At 39.2% G+C, this 12,399-nt stretch overlaps 1 protein-coding gene across 3 annotated transcripts in view; it reads left to right on the plus strand.

Moving 5' to 3' along the window:
- Nucleotides 1-4,330: 4,330 nt before the first annotated feature.
- LOC107221389 (semaphorin-1A) overlaps nt 4,331-12,399 on the plus strand; it is a 138,227-nt gene continuing 130,158 nt past the window's right edge. For all 3 annotated transcript variants that reach the window (XM_046739803.1, XM_046739802.1, XM_046739804.1), the window contains exon 1: nt 4,331-5,351. The gene's annotated coding sequence lies outside the window, so the exon portion shown is untranslated. The remainder of the gene's footprint in view (nt 5,352-12,399) is intronic.

Consider the following 12,399-nt stretch of genomic DNA (forward strand, 5'->3'; position numbering starts at 1 on the left):
GTAACGGATCGTGTTGCCTCGTCAGGGTTATACAGTGTGTGTTTTAGAGTATGCAGATACTCGTTAGGGTTCGGCGTCGTCGACTATAAAATCGTCTCAAGTCCGAGACGTCGCTTCCGGTGAACGCAATTACGGCTTGTTTTCAAGCATAGCGCCGCTCCTTGACTTCGGGAAAGGATTTTCTCGATCGTTCCTCATCGGACTCGGTCGGTAACGAATTGCTCCCGAGGTAAAGTAGAGCCCGGGAGGCGACACACGCGTTGCACTCGTCGAAGGTGGTGCGGATAGGGAAGGAGAAACGCGGAGACTTGGCTTCGGCTCACCTGCACTGAAACCTGATGCGCCCAATAAAAATGAGAACAGGTTAGCCGCGCCAGCCGCCTTCCTGTCCCTCTAGTCCCGGCTCTCTAGGACAGTCTTGACAAACAACGAGCTCAGAGCCGAGTTCCTCGGTCTGCATTCGAGTCCCTGTCCCTTCTTTCCTTGCCGGTTTGCCTGCTTCGTCGTTCATTCATCCGTTCGCTCGATCACCGCCTGCATCTACCTGCGCTTGCATACTAAAGCTGCAAGCCCCCGTCTGCACGTGCACTCGACTCTCTTATACCTTATGCCTATGTAGATGCAGCGTATATAAATGTACTTTCAACCGTGCGGTGCAATGTCTCTCTATATACCAGGTGGCTCCGCTAACAAAGATAAGCAACATACAGGGTACTCCGTGTATTTGTATACGTCTAGGAGTCGAACGGAAGTTGCGTCACGAATTCTTGCCCTAACGGTGAAAATGTCGTGACATCATGGCCGGTACTCTCTGGAGTCGTAATGTTCTTTTCTGACAATTTCCTTATTTTTTCCACCCTGATAAGCAAGTGGCTTCGCTATTTGCACAATTTTGTATAAAACACCTTTCCTTTCCATCATTTTAAGTTTATCAGAATCGTCCTGCGATGGTCATAAAGTTTAAGTCAAACTATGCTGGAATTGGCGACTGTGAATAGCGATAGTTGTAATGCTAAAGTTATAGTCCGAACTATTCGAGGCTCTTTAACCATCGCTAAGAGTGTCTCTATAATCGTCGTTCATGAAAAGACAGAAGATCGTTACGAGGCATGTGGTTTTTATCATTAACAACTTCCTAAACTGGATGTCGGTATGACACAACCACCTCGTATCACATCCACGTTTAGGAATGATTACACCAGTTCACTAATGCAGGGAAAAACCGATTAAATATAAATGGTTGGATGACTGTTTACTCGGGAAACGGGCAAGAGATTTATTTCAATTCTCATCTCAAGTGATTCCCGCATTACAGTTCTGTTCCAGGATCTACCAAATTGCGTGCTTCATATCGTTCTCGTGTTAGCTTGACTTCCAACGGTTGGGCTGCAGAAGACTTGGAATGATGATTTCAAAGAACAGCACTTGACGAGCGAGAAGTTTATACAAATCTAGAAGGTTATCTCGCATGTGATGAATTTCATCGTCTGTTTTCAATCTCGTTATTACCGTTGCAATGTAGTATACACGTCGATTGAACACGCCTGAAACAACATCGAAAGTTCCGTGAATAGAACACTTCATGAATTCCTACTGAAGTCTGGTGCCATTTGAAGTAACTTTTGAATCTGGAGCATGCCCTGTTAGTTGTTACCCACCATCAGCTGTATCGTGGTTTCATGGTCTGGTTGAAGTTCTCATTAATGGCGGTACAGATTAGAAAATGCAAAATAAATGGCGTTCCGTGATTTGGACAGAACGTTGTTCACCATGACCACGTTAAGCGCGGAATGTGACCTTTTCAGAAAAGACTTCCTCGAGTAGGCATCCATACATACGTACCACCTTCCGTCCAACTACCTATTTTCGCAATGTCTTCCATTCAAACTCTACGGTCAGGGAGTGCGGACGGCTGTAGTCACTACCTCCATTGTCTAGTCAGCGCCCACGTGCTCGGGTGCATTCCGAAATGCGATATCTCACGACTGCAGCGGACCGTTGGTTATATCATATTGGCTGAAAAGATACGGTATACGTTGGGTCTGCTCATGTGCGCTCCGCGGAAATGCTTATCTAATTTTTGCCTTACCATTGTCTCTTCGTAACGTATGTCATGTGTGCACCACACATGCAGCCCATTCTCGAATTAGTCGTACAGGAAATTGATAAATAGTGAAATTTCATCAGTCTGTCATCGAGTTCATCGCTCACCACAAGTTTTTATCAAGTTACAACACTCCTTTCAACTTCCTACGTACAACTCGCGCCAAGTTTTCCCTCCGATTTGTGGAGGCGTATTATGTATATGAATTTTAAACAAGAGATCCGCAGTATACATGCGGCGAAGAATAATATCTGCAGGTTGACGTAGAGTTTGTCATTGGTTTCTGTTTGTCTTTCTTCTCTTGCACGTTTTTTATGCTCCGTTTTTTTTTCTTCATCTTTTCCAACACGTTCGCACCCACTTGGCGAGAAAATATGTCATCATATATCAACCAAAGATCCATTTTGTTGATCCACGTGTATTGAAAACACATCGAAAGAAAGTGATTGTACATATTATACTCTCTGTCGAATCCTCAAATTCTTACCCATGTCAGGAAATTATATTCACAGTAATGGACGACACGTTGCGAATCACGCGCATGACGATTTCAAACACCAGGTACGAAAAAAATGCGAAATTTGCAATATACCACATGCAGTACCTAGTTTGAGCGTGCGAGGACTGAGGAGGATACGCAACGTGGCAAATCCATAGTGAATTAATTATTTCTCGTACGGTGCGTCGTCGTATAGAGTTGGAATCGGTTGGGCCGCGTGCCAGCAGCTGAGACAGCAGTTCCCTTCTGCAACCCATCTTCTGCTCCCGCAGTTAAGGTTGTACGTATTCTATACGTGACACACACACTCGCACGCACGTACGTACATATAAGGTATACGTATAGGCGCATTAACCAATCTCCTGAGCAGTGGCGGGCCTTGCCGAGGCACCAGAGAGTTTCTAAACGTAGAATCACGGCGGGCACATACCACGTACAGCTTGTGTATGGCATCAATGACCGAGAGTGAAACCTTCGTTTCTCCTTCCGCACGACAAGTACTTCACGGTTGTATAATGGTGCGTAATTTTATGCGAAACGAAGAATCGTCGCGAGGCGACATTTCGAGAGAATCTGCACATTCACTTCCGATTAGGTATAGTTTGATAGAACGGTGAATAACCGATCGTACCAATAATTTGTGTATTTAATTAACGTATCAAGTTAACGTGTAGAATAATTTTTACTGAAACGATACGAACTGCCTTCATATTTTCGAGACATTCGAATCATCGAAATGCTCGTGAATCATAGACGCGATTATTTTTAGAGAGTTTTAGGAATATTGTTGAGTCCGCGTGTTATGGCGGTTTAACACTGAAATCCCATTATATGATAGTTTTCGAAGAATTTTAGGTAATTGTTTAAATTTCCATTTTGAAACTCTCTGTTGAAAATGTTTAGACCGACATAACCCAAGGCGCTTAGCTCGGTAATCAAAGTAACTCCGATATCGCAGTTTTGTCATCGGTGAAAATGATATTACGACTTTGGGGCAGATACGTCCAATATCAGGTTACCATCATAACGATCTTCTATCGATCACAAAGTCATCCTGATCATTAAAGGATTAAAGTACGGTCGTTAGGAAATCACGATTTCAATTAACAGTGAGCGAGGTAGATAGGTAGGTGGGTAGGAATAGAAACAAAGATTTTCAACGGGTTATTGGAGTGATCCAAGGCGATTTGCTTACCGAAAAGAAAACACCTTTAGTCACGGATTTTGGCTACCCCATGAATAAGTAATTTGATTGTTTTTCAAAGAAAGTTGTTCTCTATTTCAGACAAATTGAACATAATCGATTCAAGTAAATATTTGTACACATAATAGTAGACAAACTTTCTATTGGGTTAATTGTTTTATCCACGTATCTGGATATGTAAGATTTACATTTCATGACTTCTGGCAGTTAATTTTTCTGTCACCATTGATATGGTAAAAATCAGTCACCCACCGGACTGATCATACATACTAATACAGGCTACCGTACACCTTGGTAGTGTGTGGCCCCATCCATATGGGTATAAAAAAATCCGACGGGTCGAGAGAGTTGGAAGTGACATGCATAGGTAGGCAGATCCCTTCATGGCGTCCCATACGACCACAATACTACCATGAAATCGAATACACGTTACTACAGGGATGAAGAGTGGGGGAAGCCTAGCGTGGCGTCGAGTGGGAGGGGAAAAGACGCACAGACGCTAGTCAGTCAGTCGCGAGCCGACATTCGCGCGTGTTGTTCTTGGTTGTTACCGTGCTGTCGGAGCGATTTCGTTCGAAAAGTACGTGTCGCGAGTGGGTTTTAAATAAACAAAGTTCTAACCGAGGTTCGTTGATGTCGACATCGAACGATGCGAAGGAGATTTCAAGGGTGAATTAAAAGTGCATCGGACGACGCCCTTCTTGTGTTCCGCGTTACCCGCGGCAGCTGCGGTGCGTTTTAATAATACGAATACACACCGTAGCGTTTCTTCCTTCTCTTCGTGTTGTTATTACTATTATTATTATTATTATAAATATTTTCCTTCAAGGAGCCTTGAATTAGGGAATACCGAAGGGAATAGAAATACGGTAAGTGGGGTGGGACGCTGTAATATCGCCGGTTCTCTCTACGCGTGCTTACTTACCCCTCTGTTTACCGTATAGTTTCGGGCGCGACAGACGGTCGCAAGTGTATTCGCGGATGTGTTGTGTTTGTGATTGTGTGTGTGCGTGCGTGCATTACTAGCTTTCTAGTAACTAATCGTCGCCCCATTGTTACTGCCAAATTCCCCTACTTCACCCGGTGTTGTACAGTTGATTATAATTATTTGTCATTCCATTAAACCAGCGAGTTGTTTCAAACGCTATCGAAATTAAGTGTCAGATTGTGCGGTTTGTTTATTTTTTCATCGAGCACTGACCCGATGTTTAATGTATTATACTTACGTATATTGTGGATCCAGGAGTTGAAAACAACGTTGAGGAAGTAAAGTGAACGACCGTTTTTCAAAACCTATTTATCGTTCTTCGTTTCTGTGAAAGTTTTTCAAAAATATACTTCGCGCGGTTTTCGGCAGTCATATATCTCATCTGTCAGTGCCGAGTCGAGTGTCTGTGTAAACCGTACGACTGTCGAGTGTCTAACTATGCAGGACGAATAAACAACACAACATCGCCGATGAGGTTGAATCTAGTCTAGATTCGCGGCAACGCCGGCCACGAACTACGCGAATAGGCTAGGCGCTCTACTCGATTCTACGAAGGGTGAGTATCGTTGATAATTTTTGCATTACTCCCTCCACCGCTATTCTCTTTGATTGAAAAGTATTTAAACTCGAGAAGAAGAAGAAAGGAGAAGCGTATAGATTACACAGCAATCGAGACGAGTATCAATCGATCATCGTACCTTATGCATGCGATTCGTATTAACCGCAGTGTTTATCGTTCTGTGTAAGATGTTGTTCATGCCTCAAGAATGTTGTTAGATAGTTGGCTGATGAGACTGCCGATTGTGCAGATTGTTACACGGTGTTTTGAAACGTATGGCCTCGATAAATGCGAACTTAATTATCTCAACGCGTAACGAACGGCTCTGTTTTACTGTATATAACGATCGTTTCAAAGCTCATCCTAGAATTTGAAAACTTGATTCCGTTTTTATAACGGATTTGAAATACACAGATTGCGTCTAGCTTTTTTCATGTGATCGTAAATAATTAGGTTATACATTCATTCCGTTTTATTACTCTCCTCCACTGTTCTCGCCAAAAATTTTCTTCTTTCTCCTTTTCTTTTGTCTCACTTTTCACTACAGTGTTTAAGAAACCTAAACTTTATACAGAGGTATATGCATATCGTATACGTGCGCATATGTTGCATACATATACACAAGTTGCGACAGGGAGATTATAATATTCGCCGTCTAACAGTCTAGCTGATACATTCACTCCGCTGTACTCTCAGGGACAAATCGAGCATAGCAGTTTGGCCTCTTATATTATTATACATTCCCTGACAAAAGACATGAGAGTAATGTCCCCGCTAATAAATTGGTCAAAGCGAGATTCAAATTTTGCTACGTAGTTTCAATGCCAAAATGAAAGTCAGTACAGGTACGGTAATTATACATTGATTGCCGATGAATGAATAAAAATTTTATCGGTTGTAACAGAAACGAATCGACAATATTTCAGCTGCTTTATCATGCGTATTTTACATCGAGTCACGAACTCTGATATCGAGAGTTAAAAAACAACGAGGGCGAACAAAAAATAAAGAAATGAAAGAAGAAACACTTGTTTTATAACTGCAGTCAGTGTGACTGTGTCGAGTGTGTTGTGCTGTATGGAAATCGAGATTTATCGTATCAATATCGAAGTGTAATACGTGGTTATATTTATAGAATGATACTGCTTGCGCACTGCCATATATACCGTGTAGGCATGCGTGTGTAAAGTATACGTGTATATCTAATCGAGTTGCTGATCGATCGATCGGTCGATCGATTAAAAAAACAAACCGTGTACGAACTGTGCGTTATAGATACAAAACAATCGTTGTGAAAGATACAAAGACAGAGAGAGAGAGAGAAAAAAACTGTAAACAAAGAAAGAAAGAATCTAAACGAAAACAAAATTGCGTGCCAGTAGTTAAACGTACATGTATAAACATCGTATGTAGTACTTAGTGTCCGTAGTACACACATTATATACATCTACTTGTCGTCGAGGTTATTTCGGTGCGGTTAAAATGGCTACGACGCTTTCAAATTCTCGTCACACACGACGTAGTACGATGTACGTTGCACGTACGAGCGTACATAGATATACCTGTTACGGGTATACGTAAAACCTGCGTCCAACGTTCTCGTGGCGCGTAGCATGACCATAGAGGTAAGTACAAGCATAGAGCGAGGAAGGCGTATGTGCTTGTACTTACACACATACATGTGAAAGTGTACCTATCACTATTGAAAAGAGAAGGAAGGTCGGTTTCGAGCTCTGCTTACTCTCTTTCTCTCTCCTCTCTCTCTCTCTCTCTCTCTCTCTCTCTCTCTCTAACACGTGCCAGTAGAGAAAGAGAACCGTAGTAGTCTTGCTTACATTCTCTCTCTCTCTCTTTCCCTCTCTCTCTCAATCTCTCTCTTTTTACAGGCCGGACACTTTCAGAGTCGCCTGTCATACTCTATCCTTCTTATACCTCTATGAGTATAGCCTATAACGTACAACGTAACAAAACGACGGAGCTAGTTTCTTTGGACAGACAATCGCAGTCGGTAATACAGTACACCCCCCTACCACCGCCAATCTGCATTTATAGTCGTCACGTTCAACATCCCGTTCATACAGCTACAATACGCGCCCATCAATTTGACTCGATCTTTTTCGTTGTAAGACTAGTTGGGATCGAGTGTATATTATACGTGATGTTGGATGGTAAGGAGTGAGAGTTGGGATAAAAATGTCGAGAGAGGAGGAAATAGAAGGATCATAGTGTCGATTTTTCAGATACCTTAAAGTCTGTTTCATAAGATTTCAAAACGTAGAAGGGTAAAAGAATACACAAAGTTAAAGTATAGAATCGTTAATGGAACGAATAAGAATCTAGCAGGCCGATACATGGAATCGCCAAAACGTTCTTCTGACGATTCTCTTGTGTTTCAAGTCTTCCGTGCTGAAACTTATCTACATTTTGCCTTTCCTCTGCATCGCCCTGACACATGTTCAAATTGTGTGAAACAGATTTTCACCCGTTTTTGGAAAAATCAATAATATTATGAACCTTCTATTATAAGGCCATTATACTTTTTGACCTGCTCCATACAGTGGTAACTAATACATATTCTGGTTTTTACTGTCACCTTTACAACTGTGTTCAATTTGTAGGCGGTAGGCATGTAAGATGCGCGCAGTGCGCGTGCGCTACCGGATTTATTACCGGTGCAGTAAAAGAAGAAAGGGGGATTAAGAGAGGGTGCCGTTTGTATAACTTGACTTAACCAGACGCGTATGAACGACGCCAGCGCCGCCTGCGTCCATGCATGAATGCACGTTGCCCTCTTCGTTTCGTTTCGTTTCGTTTCATTTGTCCACGTGTTCTCTCGACGCAATGGAGATAAAAACGTGTTTATAGATGTAACGAACGAACGAGCTGTTGGATAAAAAAAAAAAAATGTTTATGTGTAGGTAAGGCTGTGCATCTATATGTTTTACATTATATCATGTTCGCACGTGCTTTGTAGAAATCGTCGAATGGATTATATCCATTATATCCATGGTTTACCAATAAAATAACACACGGCTTGACAGAAATGGAATTTATTTTGTTGCTCTGATTTTTTCCCGTGAATTTTGGAGTTTGAGAATGTAGAATTTACGAATAAAATCACGATTATGTTAGAAACCATCCTCCCTCCTTGCAATACTACAATAACATAAAAACTAAGGTCAATCTGATATAATCATGATTTTATTTGTAAATTCTACGTTCTCAAGTAACAAAATTCAGGGAAAAACATCAAGGCAAAAAAAAATAAATAAATAAATAAATACGTTTTCATAATGTCATTTATAGCCAGATACACGTTTTTTTCTTTTCCTTTTGGCAAACTTTTTTATTTTTAGTTTCATTTTGTTATTTAATCATGATGTCCACAATGCATTTTGCCACCATGTGTATTATATTTTCGTTTCGATTTTAATCACTCGGAATCTCTCCGATGCCATACTCGGCGAGATTCGATCGCCTCTCCCTCATAATTTCGCTGTTGTCATTTCATTCTCGAATAAATTGCAGCATTGGTGCGCAAGTTTGACGTGTAGTATTGTTATTCAGGTTTCCTTCCCCCACCCCCTTTGTCGCTGTCATTTATTTTCCTTTTTCCTCCTATTTTTCACGTTCAATATCTTTTGTTTAATGTGTATAATGTATAATACTGATAACACTTTTATCGTCGGCAATGATTCATTTTCATACGAACTGCGATATCGCCTCATAGTGTAACATGTGTATGCACGAATAATAATTGTGCTTTTCGTGGAGTGGTTTCATTTTTTTTTTTTTACCTGTCATCTAATCATAGAAATAATGCGAAAGGAAGAGTAAAAGTAAAATTAAAACACAGAAATATGAAACGGTAAAAGGAGACTAGAAAATATACTTACAGCGAAATAAATTACAAATGTTTCTTGTCATTCAAATTGACGTTTCTAATTTGAATTAACATTTGTGAAAGTAAACAAACCGATAAGGCAGTCAAGAATAAAACCCGAATCATCTTTCACAGATTATATAATAGGTTAACATATACATATATATATATATATATGTGTATGATGTTGATAAATTCATTCAATAATTCACATTGTTTGTTTAGAATTTAAATTGAAAATCCAAGCTCGACGTAGCTTATTAAAACTATTCATTTAACAGTCCTGTAATGTATGAGATGAACATTTTGTAACTGTTAAATACAAGTTGATGTTTTACGTCGATAATCCATGTATACATATATATATATATTCAATCTATCTGTAAAAAAATGTTAATGATAAGAAAATAATTAGAATGTTCGGCAGCCGCGTGAGCAATAATACACGACAAAATCTTTTTTAATTGCATTATTAAAACATGAAACGAAGTGTATTTTTGATACAACAATATTCCTTGTTATTTTTATTGCACACAACTATTGGTCAGAAAAAATATGCCGGGACAATCTCTTAAAACTTGAAAATGAACCGCGCATGCGTCAAATAATTCACTCTGATTGGTCGGCGAAATCTTCCCGCAGCGATATTCTTGTCTGCGATGCAGGCGGGCCAACCTACGCAAAATGTGTACGTTTGAATTTTCAAAGAGCGTAAGCGTTAAATTCTGACCTTTCTTTGAAGAATCAACTTTCGGACCCGATAACAAACGTTTTCCAAACCTTTCGGAGTCGCTACCTCAATTATTCGAGATTCTAACCTCGAAAATTCGTATCAACTACATCGCCGTCAGAAACAGTTTGACGGCTGAAAACTCGGGATGGCCGGCCTGCGCGAAGAGCCGATAAAACTTGCGCATGCGCGGTCGATTTTCAACTCACAACAGATTTTCCCGGTATGTGCGTCGGATAAAAAAAAGAAATAGAGGGGGTGAGAAAAAAAAATTGATTTTGTTTTTCAAGAATAATTAAAATACGCCGTTTGATGAGAAAGGCGAAAAGAAATGAAAAAAATTCGGGTTGAAATCCCGATTCGGAGGAGGGATTGACGTTTCGGTAGGAGGTGACGGGTTCGACGTTTTCACGCGGCGGCGGCGTATCGCCGAGGCTGTCAATAACAGGGCATGACATTAATTGAATGTTATTGACGAAATCGACGAGAGCCCAATTATTGGCTCCACCACCGTTCGTACCATAGAATATACGTATCGTATATGCATTCAAAAGCGTACTCGTGTATTACGTAACGTATATAATGCATAACACAGATGCATCCTTCACGGCAAATACATTTTTCCGTTGACGAAAAACCAACGTCGTTGCCTGACCATTACGGAGATGCTCGTCAATTCTGATGTTCGTATACGTTAAATAATGTATGCATGATGGAGAAAGAATGATGAAATATGAAGGAAGAATTTAATTAGAAAAAATAAAAAAGAACAAACAGGGGAATAATGAGAGTAAGAAATATCCAATTAAGAATCCACCTTTTTGTGTTTTAATTCCAGATTTATATGTATACATACATATATATATAAAAGGTACACTGAGTATATTTCGCCTGGAATTGATCCGCGATTGAAAAATAATAATCCCCGTTTCTTGCTTCTTTATATCGGATTACCGATATATCTATACTTGTGAGATTTTTTTTATCCTTCTCATTTCATTGTCTCATTGTAATAGGATTAAGTACGATAATAATTACGATAATATTTGATATTTAAGTGGATTATTGATTCGAAACTGTATCTATTGAATCGAATGTACGTAGATAACATTGGCAGAGGGGGTTCTGATTAAATGTTGTATTGAAAACCATCGCGCTTGAATTTTTTTCCAAAGTAAAACTGTGTTTGTGTATGTAGTTTGATTTCATTGTTCAATTGCTGATGAAATTTTTACCCATTTCGAAAAGCTTTAGTGAATTATCTATTGCTTTATACGCTGTGTATCGACGCTTTATATTTTCGAAAGAAAATGATTGCGTGTATATTAGTCTCAAGTAGGTCGGGCAAAGCTATCAAAAGACCCGAATTAAGATTTCTTATATTCTTAATTAAGGCATTTCATTAGCATCCGAAGATTACTTAATTAGGTATAAGCTGTACACTTCATGGTTCTGCTAATATTATTATTCACGTCTGAAATACATGCTTGCGAAAAAATTAACTCAAATATTTTGTCACACACGTACGTAAAATAGTCTTCGAAAAAGTAGTCTAAAGGTTCTTAGATATTATTTTTTTTTTTTTTTTTTACTTCTATTCCTTTCCATCTGTGTTTAATTGCAATTGGCTTTATTAAAATTGAAGAATAATATATAATCGTAATCATCTTACCGATGATGTTGAATTGGAATATTTTTGTCTACTGTTTTTTTTTATTTTTCGCTTGAAATCCTGTCTACGAGTACAAAAAGTTACATAAATATTTATAGATGCATAAGTTGAAGTGATTTGTTTTTTTTTTTTTTCATCCGATCGAATAAAATCATGTTCTTGCTTAAGATTCGAGGGGTGGCAGTTTTTGGGGGTGCAGAAAACCTCAGGTAGCGGAATGTCGTGTACGTGACGAAGGAAACTGGAGAGAAATAGAGAAAGTCAGAGGAAGAAATAGAGAGAGAGAGAAAGAGAGAGATTTTACTACACGTTACAAGTTATAGATTTTGCTATCGTGTCGACGCATCGTAGAAACGATTTATTGAATGTAGGGAAAAAAATTAGAAGATGGAAATGTTTTTTTGAACCAAAGCAATGTTATATTCTATTCGGCAAATTAGAAGTTATGTAAACAATACAATTTAGGTTAACGATAGAGAGATAAAAAAAAAGGAACACTGAATACTTAAATCAACGAAACATTTCATTCGCCATACTTAATCATTGATTTGACAGGTTTGTTTTCTCAAGTTCAAAGGGTAAAGATTAAAAATTTTTCAAGAAAATTGCAAAGGAAACTGGTCTCAAACGATATTTCGATGAATTATACTAAACTGTCATTATTTTGAGATTCTAGCCAGAATTAGTAGACGAACTTTCTGTCTTCGTTAAAACAAGAGATCTGTATTTGTCAAGTGAACAGAATTTCGTTGAACCTGGT

The sequence above is a fragment of the Neodiprion lecontei genome, chromosome 5 (assembly GCF_021901455.1).
Source record: "Neodiprion lecontei isolate iyNeoLeco1 chromosome 5, iyNeoLeco1.1, whole genome shotgun sequence".
Taxonomy (NCBI): Eukaryota; Metazoa; Arthropoda; class Insecta; order Hymenoptera; family Diprionidae; genus Neodiprion; species Neodiprion lecontei.